Source organism: Glossina fuscipes, unplaced genomic scaffold (assembly GCF_014805625.2).
Source record: "Glossina fuscipes isolate IAEA_lab_2018 unplaced genomic scaffold, Yale_Gfus_2 28, whole genome shotgun sequence".
NCBI lineage: Eukaryota > Metazoa > Arthropoda > Insecta > Diptera > Glossinidae > Glossina > Glossina fuscipes.
The window spans coordinates 901,200-921,395 of NW_023998423.1; positions in this window are offsets into that span (position 1 = coordinate 901,200).

Here is a 20,196-nt window from a genome sequence, read left to right on the forward strand (position 1 = left end):
TTTCTCTTCGTGACTCTGCTATGTTTTCCAAGCAAGCGAAAAAAAAAAAAAAATTGTGATAATTTTAATTAGCGGATACATTAGCGTTTACATGATACAGTCTCTGGCAAACCTATTTGAGTCTGCTTCGTTACTGAAACTCTCGGGGAATGTTTGCGGAAAGTTTATTATAAAATCGAATTAATGGCAAAGCGAAAGTAACGCCAGAAAGCTGAGGAATATCAAATAAGTAAATCTAGCGGTTTTTTAATTTATTTTAAGATTATTATAAGATATTTATTAATTAATTTTTTATATTGATAATAAATAAAATATCCTTTTATTTTTTTTGCTATTATAAAAAAAAATGTTTACTATATTTTATGTTTCAAGTTAAAACCATTTGTGTATTACGTACACATATATACATTCATAATACATAGGTGACATTTGCCGATCAATTGGTCATATTGAAGAAAGCAATGAAAAATAGGGGACATCCCATCAGTGGTTGGCCGAGTTACTCAATGACGATTGGAAAGAGAGAGAGATGGGGAACGACTGTAGCTTAGTGGGCGCCCATTGTACCTTTACCGGCTAAGCACTCACTCTAGCTATAACCAAATATGAAGTATCACACTGAAGTTCATACCCGTAAGAATCGACTTGATAGTCCCCATTCTTATCCTCTTAAGCGTAATAATAATCAGGAAAAGGGGAGGAAGCAGAAAGCTTATTTCCCTAATGCTCTAAAAAAATGTATTTTAAGTATGCCAGAAAAGGAAAGCTGATTCAAATAAACGAAATAATTCGTAATGAAAATGAAAAATAAATTTTGAGTTTTTTAATTTTTTACTAGTCTTTGAGAGTAACGTTAAGCAAAAAAAAAATTCGACTGTTCTCCTGTTTTATTATTAGCTAATTTTCACATTTCTTTCATTACATCGTATTTGATTTTATTACTTTTTAAACTAGATTAACCCAATCGTCTCAAAAGCACGAACGAACGAGCTGAGGAGTCTTCAAAACGTATGTGATGGAAGACTCTAAATTCAACAGAAATTGGCGTCTTTCCATACACACATATGTGTCCACAAATGTTCATCTGTCCGTCCATTTCAAATGTATCGATATTATAAAAGTTTGAATATAATAGCTAAAGCTGAAGCTACATATAGACATCCACATATATTTACATATACACACTTATCATTTACAGGCCCATATATTATATATAAGTATTTATGTATTGGTTCGAAAAGCAAAAGCCTTCCTATATCTACATGTCTTCCCACCAGCTTTTTGAGTGATGTACGTATACAAAAGATAAAATATGAACTTTATATACATATATAAAATAAAAAATATAATATACAGGTATATTTATTATTTAGTGAATTCATTAAATGACTTTTTTTGTGAAGGAAGTGTTAAGTGTTTTTAGAACGAATGTATACATTAATGACAATTCAGTTGAACTTTGGTGGTATATAAAAATCGCATGGATTTGTTAATAGTACCAACATCTATATATCTTTCTATGCACTTATTGAGCAATATGTATGTAAAGAATAAAATATAATCTATATGTACATATATGAAGAAAAAATATAGTGTACTTTTATATTTATTACTTAATAAGTTCATAAGAGGACCGGTACGTCATAAACTTTGGACATATTTCGTTTGAATATTGATCCTACTTAAATGTCATACGGATTCGTCTATATATCATCCTATGGACTTATTGAATGATGATATTTATTATGTGCTTCTTATATTTATTATATGTTTATATATGGGATTTGCTTGACTAATTTGCACAGTTGACGAAATTGCATACAATACCTAACCTAAAAAATTTCCAAAAACGAAAAATTTTTGCAAATATCATCTTACAAGCAGTTTTGTTTATTTTCATTTGGTTTTATTTATTTTAATAGATTTTTCTCTTCTTTACAGCTTACCTTTTATTTGCAGTAAGTACTTTTTAATTCTTGTTTCGTTTCTCTATTTACGTCTGTTTTAAACGATTTGCTTAATATTAATTTCCTCATTTCAAAACCTTCTTTCTCTAAGAGTGCATTCAATTGGAAAACCAAAACTTTTGAGTTCTTTGATAACAAAATAAATTTGCTGCTGTTTTTTGCCAGCGTATTTGCTTTGCAATTATTCATGTCTCTCTTTTTGCATTATTTCTTATTTTTTGTTTTTGTAATATCATAGCTTAATTCACTATAACCATTTTATTTATTCATCTTTACTTAACAAAGACAATAAATATCATATAATTAACTTTTTTAGCGAACCGCTTTTATATGTAATACAAAGTACTTTCGTTTAATAATGTTAAAAACAACAACAACATGAGCAACAACAAAGGAACCCTCAAGCTTAAAAAGGTAAAATATACTTAACCATGCGTACGTTTTGTCAAAAGTAACATTTCATCTTCTTTACATAATTGCACGTAATACGCTCTCACTGTCGGTTTATAGGTTTGTATGAACATGTGGTCAGACAGTGTGGCAGCTGGGGGCATAAAATGTTGTTACTCATTATATGAGTCCTTTGGTTTGTAACTGTGTACGTACATAATTTTTTTTTTTTTTTTTTGTTAATAATTTGTTATAAGAGTCATTTCCAGCTTCATTATAGTTTTACGGGTCAGTGATTTACATGCCTGTTTACATAAGAACTGTAAACCAAGCCTAGTTATGACTGTTGGAACAAGAGAAAAAAAACAAAAAAAAAAATTAACAGAAAAAATTTTTATCTATATATTTACTTTTATCTGTTTTCGTAATGTGCGTAATTGCGCTTGCTTTCGTGCGCATATATGTGTTCGTGTGTGTGTATACACTAACTGGTCATAACATATGGCCTGACACAGAAAAATATGTTTATGTAGCCATTATTAGATTTGCTTTCTTTTCATTTTTTTTTTTTTTTTTTTTTGCTTTCTTTCCCATACACCGCAAATGTCTGTTAGCATTGGTTCAGAAGGGAAACCAAAACCTTCATTACCTCGTATAACAGCAAAGGCATATAAGTTTTATTTAACTAGAATCCAATCTTTTATACAAGATTCTTTTACCTAGTTTTAGGTTTGCGCGATCATAAAACTTTACATCATTGCCATAAGTAAAAGTTGTCCTTATGAATAAGTATCAGCTGCTTTGTGAAAATTTTTGTTTCTATTTTAAAAGAAATGCTTTTGTCATCAAGACGGAAAAAGTACAGGCCGAGTAAAGATAGAAATGTAGCAGCGCTATGTAACGTTTGTTTGCTTGGTTGTAGCGTGCAGGTATAGGAAGAGTAAGAAGTACACCTCGAGTCTCAGTGGATTGAACAACTATCTTGTTCGGCTGTTTCCACCAAGATCATTTCTCCTTTTGCGAGGATGGATCCAGCGGGAAACTTACTGTTCCATTTGCGAAATAAAAACAGATAATTCGGTGTGCTTGGCTGACCTTAATAAATGTGAATAATTGTTATTGTTGAATAAATGGTTTGAACGCTTTAGTGATCATCATAAAAGTGAGTGATGTTCTTTGCTGGGATCCTCAGAGTATTCTTACTAAATTCAATCTATGAACTTTACTTAAGAATGATGTAAACATAAACACTTAGTGCTAGGATCTGCATAATTATTGTAAATATGATTAACATAAATTGCATTGCATTACATTCCTTTCACTTTTTCTTTAGTTGGGACCACTCCATATGTTTTGAAGGCTGTCATCTTTTCTTTCTTTTCTTTTTATTTCAGATTAGTTTTGATGTCATTCTTATTAATTATGACACACTTCACAAATGGATGCACATAGTCTATTACATGTGGTCATATTACAATATTATAAACATAGTTTTCTAATTTTCCGGTTATATTTAAATCTTACCACATATTAATGAAAGTTGCCATCTATTTTCAAACAAACTTATATCCGCTCTGTATTTTACACTAACTCTTTCAATTTTTAATTGTTTATCTCTTTCATATTCTTATAGTCAAAGGATTCTTGGCCTTCACAGAACAAAAAGCCTAAAAAGTTAACGTCTTCTCAGTTTACGTTGTACGGAGTATGAGTGCCAACCAAAAGCCAAAAATTGCCAACAGTTTTATTAAATAGCTATTGCGAGCAAGCAGGTATTTATCACAGACCAATGCATTGATACACTTTACAGTGTCTCTGACACATTCTCTTATTTTTTTATCCATATATAATACTGTACTTAAAAACTAATATTGAAGTTACATTACGTGAGTATATCGAATGTCAGAATTGGTACTACTGTCTTTCAGCCGTTTTGTACGATATAGAAAGTACTCTCGATTTTTACAACATGTGATTTTGCTCAGTACGCAAGTAGAAGTTCATTTTATTTGCAAAATGATATTTCTTTTGCAAAAACCTTTAGAATTTTGTAGAGCCTTTGACGAACTAATTTTGCTGGGAGGAAATGTTTACAAGTGATATAAACAGTTCAAAGAATACCCCGAGTGTCCCGGACGATCATCGCCGGTGAAAATCAAGTCAAACAAATTAAAGATTAAGGGCTGAAAAGCAGCCGCTGGCTATGGGGCAAACTCAAAATAACACTGCGGGGACTACGTTTTGACAGGATTGAAGGGATACCAGCTGAATTACAAAAAGCTTTGAAGGTCATTCCGGAGATCTGGAAAAAACGTTGGCACAAGTGTGTAATATTTTGAAGACGGCGAAACAGATTGGCTATAATAAATAGATTTAAGAAATATAAAATTGGGCTTACTTTTTGACCTTAGTATATGTTTTTTATGTATACAGCATATACAGCATAAGAAACTTAAAAAGGATCACTGAGGCGTTAAACCTTGACTTGCCGGCAAGACACGTACACACCAGAGCGCGGCCACTCTCTATTTCCTCTTCTTTCCGCACTTCTTTTCGATCACCGCTATGTTACACATATAGAGCGCATTCCATGAGTGATCGGTCATATTGAACACGAAAAATGTTGACCTCTACAACTTTACATGATTTTCCTGGGTACCATTTTCGGATATGTGAAGAAATCTTTCATCTTACATTTAAGTGTAGTTTGGCGATGCTGGATTGAAATAAATGGATATAGAATGCAAACAGCTTTACGCTCACCTTCATACAAAAAGGGACAAAAGTTATTATCAAATCAAAATATTAAAAAAAAATTAAAATGCCCTAATTGCTTAAGTCATTAAGCAAACAGATTTCCGAATACCTAAAATTCTTAAGTTTTTTCATGATTTATAAATAATTGCAATGAATAATATTATTATTTAGCAATTATTATCAAAAAACAAAAACAAGCTGATCGCAAGTAAATACTTGCAAACAACAAAAAACAAAAAATTTACAAGTAATTTATTTTAACTTAAAGACGATTGCTAAGCACCCACCATCTTAAACGACCATAACGGGAAAGTATTGTATTGTTAGGTAAGCAACCATTACCGGACCTGAAAATTCTATTGTGCTCTCTCCTGCTCGCAGTCCTCTAGATTTAGGATTCTTAAGAATCCCGCCATTTTCTTCGATACAGATGACCATACTGTTTCTGGCGTTATGGCGTGTGCGTCGAACACTTTCTGTTTGATTTTGCATGCCACTCCGCATTCTCATAGGACATAATGACAAGTTTTATCCATCACTGGGCACAATCGACATGAATTAGTATCAGAGTGACTGTGATCATACGTAGGTCGTTCCTCCATATTTCCAGCAGTTCGTATGCTATGCTAGGAGATTTTATAAATCCTTCTACTGGCCATTGCAATCTGACTTTTCCTGTTTCCGCTGCGATACCAGCTTATTATTAACCTATTGTGTAAATAGTCTGACCTCGATCGATTGACTTCGATACCCGAATGACGGGTACTCATATTAGGTGCACTTCATTGTGCTCACTCAGATTGTGCAAATACAAGCGAAGTTAGAGAATGTTCACGGTCTCATAGGAAATGTATGTTCATACTCAGTACCCTACGTCATGCCCATATGAAAAATATGTGGGATATGTTTTCGATCCAAAAATTGTTGATCAATAAATTCTATGTTATCAACATATAAACTAATTTTCGAAGTGTCGCTTTTAATTTTTATTTTTTTTTTATTTTAATTCTATTAATAATGAATGTAGGCGTAGTTTTGGGTAAAACTACTACCACTTGTGTAAATTTACTTGTGTGTCAATTAGAGCCACATTGGCCTTTTATTTCTATTGCTGTGACTCGTAAAAGTTCTAACAACAGATAGCGAAGAAAGAAACGGACAGATAAATTTAATTAACCTACACAGTTTGTTGCCATAGAGTATAACATAAAAGGTTTAAAAAAACTAATATACCGTCATTGTGCGATACTGCTTTACTGATGTAAATATGTCAAATGTACGAAGAAATTTTGACAATCATGTTGTACTTGTGTAACATGAAACGATTGTTCACGTTTTAAGGACAAGCTGATGATTGATTACTTATTTAATGCGTAAACACATATTTTCGAAACTACATAAAATATTTGTAAAATTGATAATAATTTTATAGTTGAAAAACATAAAAGAGACGAAACTTATTGCGGTAAATCTATACACATAGATGCACTTACATGTGGAGTTAAATAGATTTGCACAACATGTTGATATTCTATTATCTAAAGTTCAAGTCAATATATTAACATCGTGGGAGTAAGGGCGTAATTAATTATATCATTTTTCTTTTCAATAGCACACTCGAATAACGACAGAATAATAATAATTATTAACATTTTAATGCTTTGTTAATTATTATTATTATTATTATTATTATTATTATTACAGTTGTTGTTGTTGTGCTTGTTGTTATTAATTTTCAACAAATCGCTTGTAAATGAATTTGCTTTTCATGCCGTACTAAGACTCATTGAGTAACTGACAATACCCATAAATATCTTATCATTCTTCATTCATTCAAATCCTATACAAAAGCATTCCGTTAACGGCAGGCATATGAATGTCAGAGGTGTGTGTAAAGAATTTCTAGTATTCTACAAGTTTTCACTCATTATTTTAATTGCATTGAAGTTCATATTAATTTATATAGTAATTTAAATGTTCACATCTATTTAAAGGAAATCTCCAAGCATTAAATTCATATATCCATCATTTTCTCTATACAGCTGTCAGTGTACGTCTGTGCGTAGGTGTCTATCTGCATGAATGGTTTGTGAAATTTCCTTGATTTGAAATTTCCGTTATTTATTATCATATACATGCTTGCGTGCATGCATGCCGGCGTAAAAGTGATAGATAAACGTTATGTTAAATAAATAAAATTACATTGAAGTTAAGAGAACTACTAACGCATTGCAGTGAATCTTGAATATTCGTCAAGTGAAAAACTGAAATAAAAACTGATCACTTAAAATCCAAAATAGTTTTCGTTTTCATTACATATACGCAGAGCTAGTTAGTACATCTACAAGTCAACTAATACAGGATTTTCGTTGATAGTCTATTTCTGTAAATTTTCATATCTCCTTTTTAAGTTTCCGTTCTTTTTTTTCCTTTTTTAAGATGACCAATCACTCAGGAGATGTCGTCTATTCGTGTGACATTCTGCAGATGGTGGCGGCAGCCTAGTAAATGTGTCTCCAACCGATAAGTGCTACGTCTTTACCGACTGAGGATAGCTACGACAAAAGTAAACTCTTTCCCACATAAGATTTGAACCCGCCAAATCTTCGTGTATTCAGGCGACTCAAGATAAGGTTAGCTGAAATCCTCCAAAGTAGATTTCCATTCGATATTTGTGACTTTTATCATTTAATGTAGGCTAATCAGCGAGTAAAAGTCCAAAAGGACTAAACCGTTTTTAAGTTCAACATGGAAGAGCCTATCTTATGAAATCTGCGAGACATATGTTGAGATGTCACAACCAATTTAATAAATTCAATATGTTCACTCGGTACACGTGAACAGTGGTAATAATAAATCGTTGAATAAATCAAAAGCAACAATTAAGAAAATTTCATTCATCCAGTTTAGTCCGCCTGTCACGTCAAGCAGGCAAATATAAGGATATATGTATCTTCGCATACCACTCTTGTTAATTAATTAAAGAATGACATTAGTTAATCTTAATTGTACTAACGGAAACAGACTATGCCGAACATTACTTCACTGTTACCATTTGAAACTCCTGCATGTACGAATACTATTGAAGTTCCTATAATCCTGTATAAGATGAGAAATTACACTCTTAAAGCCACAAATACTACTGGAAGACTATTCAAGACGCTGGAATGTGCTCGGACCATATTCAAAATTTTATAATTTTGCGAAGGGTTTGACTTCGGTGAAATATATTTCGATAAAGTCATAAATACTGCCAAAGCCGTTAAAAAAGCTAATATACTATGAAAAGTAATTTCGGAAAGAAATTTCGTTTTTTCTTAACAATGAATTTAATTGCATTGCACGCATTTAAGGGGCACTGTCTTCATATGTTTGATAGCTGAAAACTTAATGCTTGTGGAAAAAAAATTTTGTTTGATTCTCTCCAAAAGTTTTGGTTTGCTCCCTTTTAATATATAGAGAAAATCGAAATCATCATTTTCGGCATACTTTACTTCTATTACTACCGAAAAGCTAAAAATTATTCAACAGTAAACAACACCAGACAGTTTTCGATTGTGATATTTTTTTACCCAGGGAACCAAACATTTATATAGCGATCTGAAAAAGGTGCTGTGAGCAGAATAGCAGAATGTCATCCAACGTCAAGTAGTGTCTATTTAATTTCTATAAAATTCCTCTTTTCCTGCAATCCAGCAAATCGGCAACAGATGGGTTACTGTTCAATAGTTATAAAATTCTTGCGAGCAGTAAATTCATGTCGCACTACTCCGTGAAATATTTATCAAACTCTTACGCTAGATCTGTTCGTCTGCCCAACATTGTAATACCTGCGCTAAGCATGCTCCCGTTTGCGAAAAGGAAGTGACGGAAACTTTTCAAAGGACACGCCTACAACGCCCATGCATCTATGCGACGAAAACTTTTATTTTGAAAACGGAAAAAATTAGCCGTGCCCATATTAAAGAGCATGAAAATTTAGTTCTTTTCCTTTTTTGTTTTTTTTCGGATAACGGGGATGGGGCCCGATTATAATTTTCTTACTTTTTATTTCTGTGGAAACAGTATTGCTGTTAACGTTAAGTCCGATGGTTGTCATTTCACAAACTATAAATTTTGACTGTCTCTCGCTCTTTCTCCCACGCATTCTTATTTACATTTTCTGTTTTGCTTTTGATATCTGAAAAATTTATGATAACATTTATTGTTGAAATGGTTCATTAAAGGCACTGAATTAGGCTGCTATGGTTAAAACTTTTTGCGCTCACTCATCATAATTGAATGCCATTATAGCTGTTTACCAAGCTAGCCTACATAATGATTGTAGATGGACTACATAACGTTAATAAGAGAAATCTCACCATTTTTCCCATTAAAAAAAATTAAAAATATCTATAGTTATTTCATTTATACTTCATTGTCTCTTTTCCTCTTCTTCTTCCCTCTCTCTCTCTCTCTCTCTCTCTCTCGTTCCCCTTCCACTATTTTTATTTTATCATAATAATTTTAAACATTATTCGGTCACAGTAATGATAAATTAAAAAATGCACAATTTTCTCCTTAATTAAAATAAAAAAAAAAAAATATTTTTACGGTGAAGTATGCATGCATTTGGTTAAAGCCTCACATATTGTATATGATAATATTTGTATGTACGTACATGTTCTGTACTCTTCGTAATTATTTTATGACACAATTATTAATTGGTCAACGTAATTACACTGGCAAATAGTATGCAGTTACAATTATATAAACGGACATTGGCTAAAGAGAGTTCAGTTAAATCAGTTATTCAGTTATTTCGCCAATATTCTGTTTGCTGGCTTTGGTCCATATTTCCATTCATTTCATTACCGTGAGAGTGCTCTTGTATGTGTATGCGTGAATTCGTTTTAATATTTTCTGCCACTAATTAATTAGTTTAAATAATTGTGACTGTATTGTTGCAGACAAATAACCGATAGTAACAGATTATACAATATATATACATATATATGTGTGCTTATACTCAAGAGAGACTTGTGGGTAGGCATACGTAACATTAAAACATTAAACACTAAAAAACCCGCTTCAAACCTATTTCAAGTATATGGAGAATAGTCAGCTAGCGGCCATAACTGTCATTAGCACATTGTTGCATTGGTGTTTAAGTATAGAAAGCTAAGAGATGTGGCTGCTCCACAAATCAATACAAACGCTAGTATAGTTGCTCGCCTATCGCGGTAAAAAATTGCTTGGTACTTTACACCAATAGATATTAGGGCGTTGGCTAACCATAGAAAGTTTAGCTTTTCGTTCTTACCACCACTTGCACCACTCTCTCAGTCTTATTGTGATTTGATGGAAAATGTGTTATGTAAACATCTGCCTCTGTCATGTTTAGGCGCTAATTGACATTTTACAAAAACAGTATACATTACATAAACTGGTAGTGGTGGTTATACGTCTGTAATTTATTGTAATTAAAGAATTGCCAATAAAATATTTCTACGTTATATTTGTACCCTCCAATCCGCCTGAGTGGTGAAGTAGGCAAAGGATCTCTACTAAAAGCTCAATTGACGTGGGTTTAAATCTGAAGAGCTCTAGAGTTTTCCACAAAAGCCGATAGCTTCAAATACCAATGCTTTAAGATTTTAGCTTTAGAATTTCTTTCTTTGTCTAAGTTAATTATAAAAATAATAATAATATATACCCTTCACCACTACAAGAGTGGTACAAGGGCTTATTAAGGTAGTGATGATTTTAGCAAGACCCGGACGGACTTCAAACCCATTTTTTTTATTTATTTTTTTTCATTTTCCTTGTATCCGTAAGTGTAAGTAAACGTACATAAAAACTTATCTAAGTATATACGAAAAGTTCTTAATATTGTTTTAGTAGTAATTTAATATTATTTTATTAAAAAATAAGTAAAAACATTATGGTGCGACACGGTCCACCGTTAAATATCTTACACCATTTTGCTCACTGCATGTATTCACACAGCGACTTCACAAAATAAAGCATTATATGGAAATGGTCGAAAAAGAGGTCTTATCTGAAAAATCTTTAACAGTGTTCGTCCTTGGAACAAATCGCAAAGGTATGCCAGATTTCATAAAAATATTAAAAAAATTACTGCTTGTAGGTTGACAAAGGAACGGAAGGGCAGACAGAGACGTTCGATTCGATTTGGAAAGTCATTCTAAATCGCCTTGTATAATCAAGGGCCGATCTATATTAAGTTCTTCGGGTTGTTGCCTACATCTGCACACACATAATATACCCTTGTATCGCAAGTGATGTAAGATATGACAAATAATTTATAATAGAAAGTGTATCGCTTTTTGTCAATTTACTGCTGATAACTAGAACTTCTTATCAATAATTGTAATAAATAAAAATATGGGCAGTTGTCTTGAAAATGTCAAGCGAGATAGATTTGAAAGCGGTGATAGCGTCATCGAAGCTATTCAAAGTAACCCAGCTGCAAAAAAAGAAACCTTACTTGCAAATACTTTCAAGTATGGTCCATGATTTGTAATGACACTTAAGTATGGCATTGAAAATGCATTCATTTTTATTAAACAAGTTAAAATGTTGTACACGAACAAAGCCTAACATAGGCGTGTCCACTCCATTTCCTCTAAGACAATTCTTTGTCTGTCAAAAATTAGTAATTGTAACGTATTGGCGTAGGAAGATGTTCCAAAAAAAACCCTCTTGTAGTTCAAATTCACTATGCAAAACTCTTTTGTGTCAATTTTATTCACGGATAACTTAAAATGAAATAGTCGGACAAGCCTTATATTTACATACCCTATCCCAGCTGTTTAGCGTTATGTACTTCTTAAACTATTTCCATCATAAAAATTTATATCTTGTTTAAAGACTTCCTTTTAGCAAGATGGAAGCGAACCCGAAGCCCAAAACTACGAAAAATTATATATTTTGTTTAGATGAACGGGGTGTCTCAACGACCTCCATGGTTCCAGCGTTGCTATGATAAATTCAAATATCAAATATCAAGCCATGAATACTAGGTGAGAATTGCGGCTATTAGATCAGTGTGTTCGCGGGTTCATATCTCAGTACGGTAATGCTTACTCAATCGTAGCTACGCTCATGCACGAATTAATAAATTGCGATTTATTATCGGATATTTCTTGAAGGCCCGTTAGCAGGAAGCGATTTTAATTGCTGCATTATATTGCGGATTGTGTGGGTGAAACTCCATCTAAATTTTCACGCGCGGGTTCAAATGTCAGTGCGGTTTGACTATAGTTGATTGCAATTATGGTATGTGCGTAGTCGGTAAACGCATAGCACTTATCGGTTGGCTAAACTAGGCTACCGCCATTACCTCCCTATATCTTTCTCTTTCCTCTCTTATTTCTGACAGTCTTCGTGTTACATACATATGTGTTATATACATATATCTATGTATGTAATGCATCAAAACATCTCGAAAAAGCCAGAGCGATTAGTATAGTAAAAGTTTTTTTTATCTCAAGTCCTTCCAAATGTTCCGTACCGCCGTATTTACTTTGCATAACCTTTTCACAGGTAGTGTAGAGAACGAAAATGAAAAGTCTTTTTTAATAGACTGAACGAATGAAATTACGAGCCTTAAGATACATCAACAATATATCCGAATTTCCGAAGATCGAATTACAGTCCTGGAGTAGTTTTCACAAATATATTTAACTCTTCTTGCCGCAACACTATATGCCACAATTTCACACCTGGAACAACGATTTAAAAGTTATCTGAAAATATAACTGACTCAAAATCTAGCAAATATGAAGCTATTATTCTGAGAAACTAGTTTCGACTGAGATGCCAACTTGTTGAGCGCGTTAGGACTTTCGAAATGTTTGGAAACAAATACAAGCTATTTGAAAATAGCCTATAAACTTTCCTAATACTTTCGATGAACATCTGATGTCAATCAATAATAGAAAAAGACAAGAAGAAAGTCCTACCCGATTTCCCTCGATTCTGTTATATGGTAATCTTACATACTTGCGCACATACGTTCACTTTTTGAAAACATTTTTGGTAGAAATAAGGAAACAAAGTTAAGCAAGAAAGAAAACATTTTCCTTTTCCAAATCTTTCCTTTTTTGTTTTTTGTTTTTTTTTCTCTTTCAAACATATTTATTTTTTTTTAGCGCATATTTGATAAGCATTAAAAAGGCAAAATGTAAACATAAACGAGAATGTGTACATTAATGAAAAATAAAACAAGACAGTGAGAATTTTATAATTGTATGTGGATATACATGCGTCTGTGGGTGTGCATATGCATACTAAATGACATTTTCATAAGCAGTTGAATTTTCTTCTTTTTTTTCTTTCGTATTTTTCTTGCGTTTTATTTTATCAAAAGAAAAGTACACATAATGTGCTCACAAGGTTTATGCATACACACACTACTTGGAGTTTGAGTGGATGTGCGCGTACGCTTTTTCGGTATACGCTTCTGTGTGTAGGAGTTTTTCTTTTCAATTTACATATGTGCACACATCTAAAGTGAAATTTGTTCTGATTACATTTTAAATGTCCCATAATTTCAAGTTAAATAACGTTGTTAACATGACCTTGCAAACAAACAGAGGCCAAAAAGCTTTTGTAGGAAAATTCTTTTTCAAAATTGAAAAATGAATTCTTATATAAGAATTTAAAAAAGAAAACATATATGTTTTCTTATTTGTATTACATTTCAAAATTTCGTTTAATTAAAATACTTGCTTTGTATTAACAACCGTTATATATAATCTAAGCATTATAAACACATTTACTTCTGTGATTGCCTGGTTTGCAGGCATCGTAAACAGAGACATAAAAGTTTGCAAAACTTCTTTGCATGTAATCTCGTTTGATTTTCTAATCGAAATAAGTCTATGAATATGCGCCGTCATTAACTTAAATTTTAGAATAATAATACATTGCTGACCTAGTTGGGAAAACTTTAGAAAGTTTTATCGAACTTTTTTTAATTTTACTTGAAGTCCGGCAAAATATTTTATTCAACGTTCAAGTAAAATGCTGCATTTTCTTATACTCCACACCACTTTATCAATTTAATCGACTTAAGCTTGTCTGCCCATCCGCCAATCTGCCCTTATAACATCCTGCCCACGTGTTTTTGTGTGTAACCTACAGGTTGCATATATTAAGGTATTTTGACAAGATTTAACACGCTCACGCGTTTTAGCACAAGGTGGAACCAATTTTTATGGCCACTCCCCATATAAAATTTTTCAATTTTCAGCATAAATCACAGGTTTCTGAGCTTAATATACTATCAGTAATAAGTTGAAAGTTTATTTGGCTTTGGTATAGTTGCCTTACTCATTCCTTCGTTTTTTTTTTTTTTTCTAAAAATGTGATCATTTCCACACCAAGTCTTTGAGAAGCGCGAATGTAATTTCAAAGAAATTGTTAATTTGATATCTGTTGTTAAAAAACCGGCTATCAGTTAAGAAAAGTATATTTAGGAACCTACCATTATTTCCACTTTTATTTATTTATTTTTTTTTAATTTTCTACTCCGGCTTGCAGGAAATCTATGATCCTATGCAACTTGGTCTATGGAGCTAAAGCGAATTGGACAGACAAGGTCGCAAGAACGTGGCGTTGTGTAATGGTTAGAAATTTTTTGTGATAGCTCTGAGTCATATTTCGTAAGATAATATAAACATCGCCTTTGATGGAGAGTAAGAAAACATATCAAAAAGTAATAGATTTAATAATAGAACTTGACATTTATAACATGTTTGCATCCTTCGAACTTTAGATTCCTTCTTAGGTAGATATGTGGAACTCTTATGAATATATTTTATTACTTTTTGTACCCATAAGCAAATAAGAAAAAAGATATACTTCACGCCGAATCATGGATGCACACTAACACTTAAGGCAATGCGTTATAATTTCAAAATATTTTGCTAAAGATAGTTGAATAGGTAAACGTTTTGAGAAGAAACTGTCGCACCGCTTTAATAATAGCTTGCCACAAACTTTTCTTAATTATCTTCAATTGATCATAAGTCAATCAAGAATATGTAGTGACATTTTCTGTTTTTTCCCTATTGTACGCGTGTTTGAGGCCTATTGAAGACATTTTATAATTTGCTTTCTAAATCAACTTTTTCCGAATCGATAGCTTTTCCTTCAAAATTCAGGTTTTTATGCCACTATATCTAATTTGAGTAATTGGAAAAAAAAACGAAAACGATATATTATATGTATTATATTATATTATTATTACATTATATTAGTATTAATTATGTTGGTAATCCATACCGCGATCTAAAAGATCCATCCATCTTCGTTGGTTTGGAGCAACATACCGTGACTGTCTGATTGTGCATATGACTTCAAGATTCACACAGTAGCTGATGGGACGTCTTACTCGTCCCTTGGCAGACTTACAATAGATAGAGCGTAGTTCATATATATGTCGAAAAGTAAAATGGATAGAAGAAAATTCGGGCTTTTAAAAGTCATTTCTTATGTCGTTTAGGTTATTAAATATTTTATTGACGCCTTATATAATTTATAAACATTTTTTGCAAGTCCGAAGCAGGTCGATGGTTCTGGAATTAAATCAATAACTCGTATTAACTGACATCTTCTTAGATATTGAGAATGTATTTACAGGATGGTGATGCAAACTTTTCGTAAAACAAATCTTAAAACCTCTCGTAAATATTTAATTCGAAATTTAGATTAATAGCTGTTATACGACAGTTAGGCACAAAACATAGGGCGTTTTACAAATAGATGAACGTATCCCTTGCCCTGATCAAAAATATATCGTTATACTTCTGAGTCTCTAATGCGTATATCTCGGAGTTATGAAACGCAAGAAGAAATACTGCAATGCTCTATTATAGTTCAACGGTGAGTACAAAAAAATGTCCTATACGCACATATACGTGTTTGCTGCTCTACTTAATGAAGAAACAAAGTAAAAACTCATTGATGCGAAAAAGAGTGAAAATCTGCTCAGTTTGCTTTTAAAAGTGGATTACGAATAATCGACAGGTGAAAGCTTTCGGCACGCAAATCAGCTTTGGCCATTGAAATCAGTTAACAGCTCTACAATGAGCCGACAATGGTAGCCAAGAATGAATACATCGTTCAATGCACAGAAAGCAAGCAAGTGCTTGCTGTGCCATTATAAAAAAAAAAAAAACATATAATTGTTATTCTATTATATAAAGAACCACTACTACGTCCACATCAGCCGTAGCCGGATGTTATTGCTGTGCTTTTATTCTGCTTCCTTTTTTGTTTTTTGTTATTTTCTTTTATTATTAAAGGCTTTTGTAGAGCAATAGAGCAGTGGGTATATAATGCGTATAGTTATATTTGTATTTGCTTTTCATATTTTTAAGTGATTATTAAACATAAAGGTTGGCATCTGTTTGCATGGTTTGCTTTTGATCGATTATACTATTCTCTATGAACAGATATAACCGGCATTCAAGTGTATACGCCTGATGAGTTATATAAGTCATTCATATTAAAAATTATGCAAGTCTAGTTATTTTTAAAATGGAGTTATTTTCTAATTTTTAAGCACATAAATATTTTATTTACAAAATATATTCTTATACGTTACATGCCTTGAGGAGCCAGGGCCTGTTCAGCTTATCTGGATGCATGCAACATTCAGAGTGACTTGAGAAAGACCTATCTTTTATTACACCAATTGAATGAGAATCACTTTCTGTGTCGACCTAAGCTTATCTGTCCGTCTCTCCATCTTGTTTTCTTTTGTTCAATCAATAGGTCTCAATTTTTTAAGATATTTGCTAAAAGTTGATACACATACATGATTTGCCCGAAGCACGAACGCTGTTGAAAATGATTCAGATCGCACCACACTTTCAACCACTTCTCTTATAACCCCTTATATGAATAACTATGTTAAGCAAAGTGATGCACGGTATTTAATGGTGCTGCAGTGCTATTACTTGTATAAATATTTGTAATTAATCACATAAGAATAATCTTAATTTCAAATATCAAGCCTTTTCGATTTTATTTCATCTAACATCTACCCATTCACATATCAAAAATTGTCCATTGTTTACACTTCTTTTCAATAGTTTGTACACGCCTTAGTTACAAAACCAAGGAATACTGTGGAAAAGTCGATATTAAAATAATGAACTTAAATACATCATGAATGTTCTTAGACCACTTTCGAAATGAGGCGTTGATATAAGGAAAAATTTTTTTTTTGTGATAAATTTAAAAAAAAAAAAATTTATTTGAAATAATATAAAATATTAACTCAATGAAATTTATATAAATACATTAAAAAACTGCTGAGCCATATATTTAACGAAATAATACCTGATCTAATCAATAAGATACGCTTCAAAGGTATAATCGAAAAAAATGTTTGTAGCCCCCACTACAGCGCTTTCAAACAAGCTTAAAGAATTACCAAAAATATATCCCTGTAGTATTTAAAGAAACGGTAAAAAATAATAATTTACCTTAGCCATGGCTGTATACTCATAATAATTTCAAATAAACATTCTGAAGATTTGCGAAAGTAATTAAAAGCGTTTGCATTAGGGCTAACGTATGCACAATAATTGTTGACAGAAACAAATCTCAGACAATTGCACTTATATATGCGCATGTAAAGTTGCCGGGCTTGCACATTCTTATGCATAAGTAGGCGTAAGTTCCACAATAGATATTAATAGTCGTGTAGGGAGTAATAAAATTTGTTCGTATGCCTATAGGTAAGCGTATAAGTTTGTAAATATATAGTTGCTTGGGTGCATTAGGCATCGTTGCCCTTTCAGCAAAAACACAAGCACTCTTTATGCCCCTCGCTCAATCTTCACCTTTTCGATTCCAAGAGTAACATGCCTGTGCACATGTTCATATTTACATTACAATCAATACATTGAGATGATCCTAAACAGTTTGCTACCCACGTGCTGTTATTGCTTTTAAGCATATTTGCACGTAAATATATGAAATCTTTATTATCGAATTGTGGCAAACTTTATCAACGTATGTTGTCTACCTTCGTGTTAATGATAAAGTGTTTATTTGCTTACATTGGATGACAGCAATGCATTTCGTTACAAAATGTCGCTTTTCTAAACACATATTGTACGCAACACTTTATTATACAAAAACATTACCAAACATATGGCATGTGCTGGAGCACTTGCTTAAACAAGTTTATATGTATATGTACAGATATGTTTAGTAAATTTAGTGACATTGTTATTGTTTTTGTTCATAATCTTTGGGGAAATTTGTCGCACATTTTCCATGCAAAACCACTTAATTAAGGCAATTTAAATAAGTTTGCTATTGCTGCTGTCTTCCGACTTCAACCAGCATTCGGCAACACCGTGCAATGAGTACCTATTAAAAATTCATTGCTTATCATGCATGGTTTCTCTATGTTACAAAGCGAATAATTTTGAGCAGCACGTTTTCGCAAATATCGGAACAATTAAAGCCGTGAAAATTGTTTAAAAGTTTTAGTTGTTGTTGTTTTCCCCTTCGTTTTTTTTTTTTTTTTTTTTTTCGTTTTTCATTTTTAATGGCCACTTAAAAACAAAACGATGCTTTACTTTATTTATGAAAAAGAAGAGAGGGAGAGAGAAAGAGAAATAAAATAAAAATTTATAAAAATTGTTAGCCTTGTCTTCTATGAGCGGGCCCGCGTTGTTAGTTTGCATCGTTGCATGGATGTATGCTGCTTGGCTATGGATGGCACAGCGCTTAGAGCTGGTAAATGTGCTCACACGTGTAATACGAGCACTCATCATGAGTGTATATAGCGCAGCTGCTGCTTCCGAATCTATGTTCGCTTCAAGTCTTTGAATAATGTTTCAAATATTGTTACTTGCTACTACCATACAAATGCAGTACGCTAGTACGTACAGTGCGAGCACACATATGTGAATGCGAATGCAACATATAAATGGGCATGTGTATGCGTATATACGTAATGTACATTCATGCCTTTAATGTTCTTTTTCCATTTCGTTATATATTTTCCACATTTTGTTACTTTTCCCTCTTTTCATGCTTCCTTTACATACGTACATAATTGACATTAAAAGAAAAACATTTCGTTTTCTATACGTGTATGTGCAGCTTGCTGAGAACCTTGTTTGCTTGCTTGCTTGCTTGCCTGCTTGTTTGCTTTTTACCTTCTTAAGGGAATCTTTTAGTTAAATAGCATCAGTTGCGTATGTATATCTTCTTAGCTTTTAGCTTTACCTTGGGGTTATGCTGTTGCCTTTACCTTGATTTGCTGTGTCTTGCTCCTAAAAACACATGTTTACCAGTTTTTTGGTAATCATTTCAGGCACTTTAAATTTGAATTGTATTCTTACATACTTTTCTACTTATTTACACGGCTATGTCTGCATAATATTTATTTATACTTATACGTAAGTGCACATGCAGGTATACACACAGTCAAGTGTTATTATGATTGCAGCTTTCTAGATGTTTCTTACTTGCAATCTCAAGTTGTGTCGTAACTAAATATCAAAATCTTCACCGTAACTGCTTTTTTAAAAAATATTATGCTAAAATTCTATACAACTAAGAAGATTAAAAAGTGAGACTTTTTGAGTTTTTTAAAAAATATGTCTGCACTAATTCAGCCGGCTGAATAAGCAACTTTAGCTCACATGAATAGCATGTATAGTAAATATTTTGCATTAGCATTTTAATAAGAACTTGACAAAGTATTTTAAATCTTAAAGTAAATATTCAGCTAGCTGGATTAGCGCTACACACCGCCTTATTAAAATTAATACGCAGATTCAGCAAACTTAGTAAATTATCGTCTTCTTATCTTATCAAGCATATTCTTATAAGAAGTTAGCTGAATAGATAAAAGCTTAGCTGACTTAGCCTCTAACGTGTACACAACGAATTCATATAAGAATTTAGCGATCGGCTCAGCTGAATCAGCGCCCACCATATATAGACCTATATTCAGTAAATTTCAATAACAAGTTAACTGAGCAATTGACAATTTAACTATACTAACTTTTAAGAGTGAATTAATGTAAAAAGGTTACTG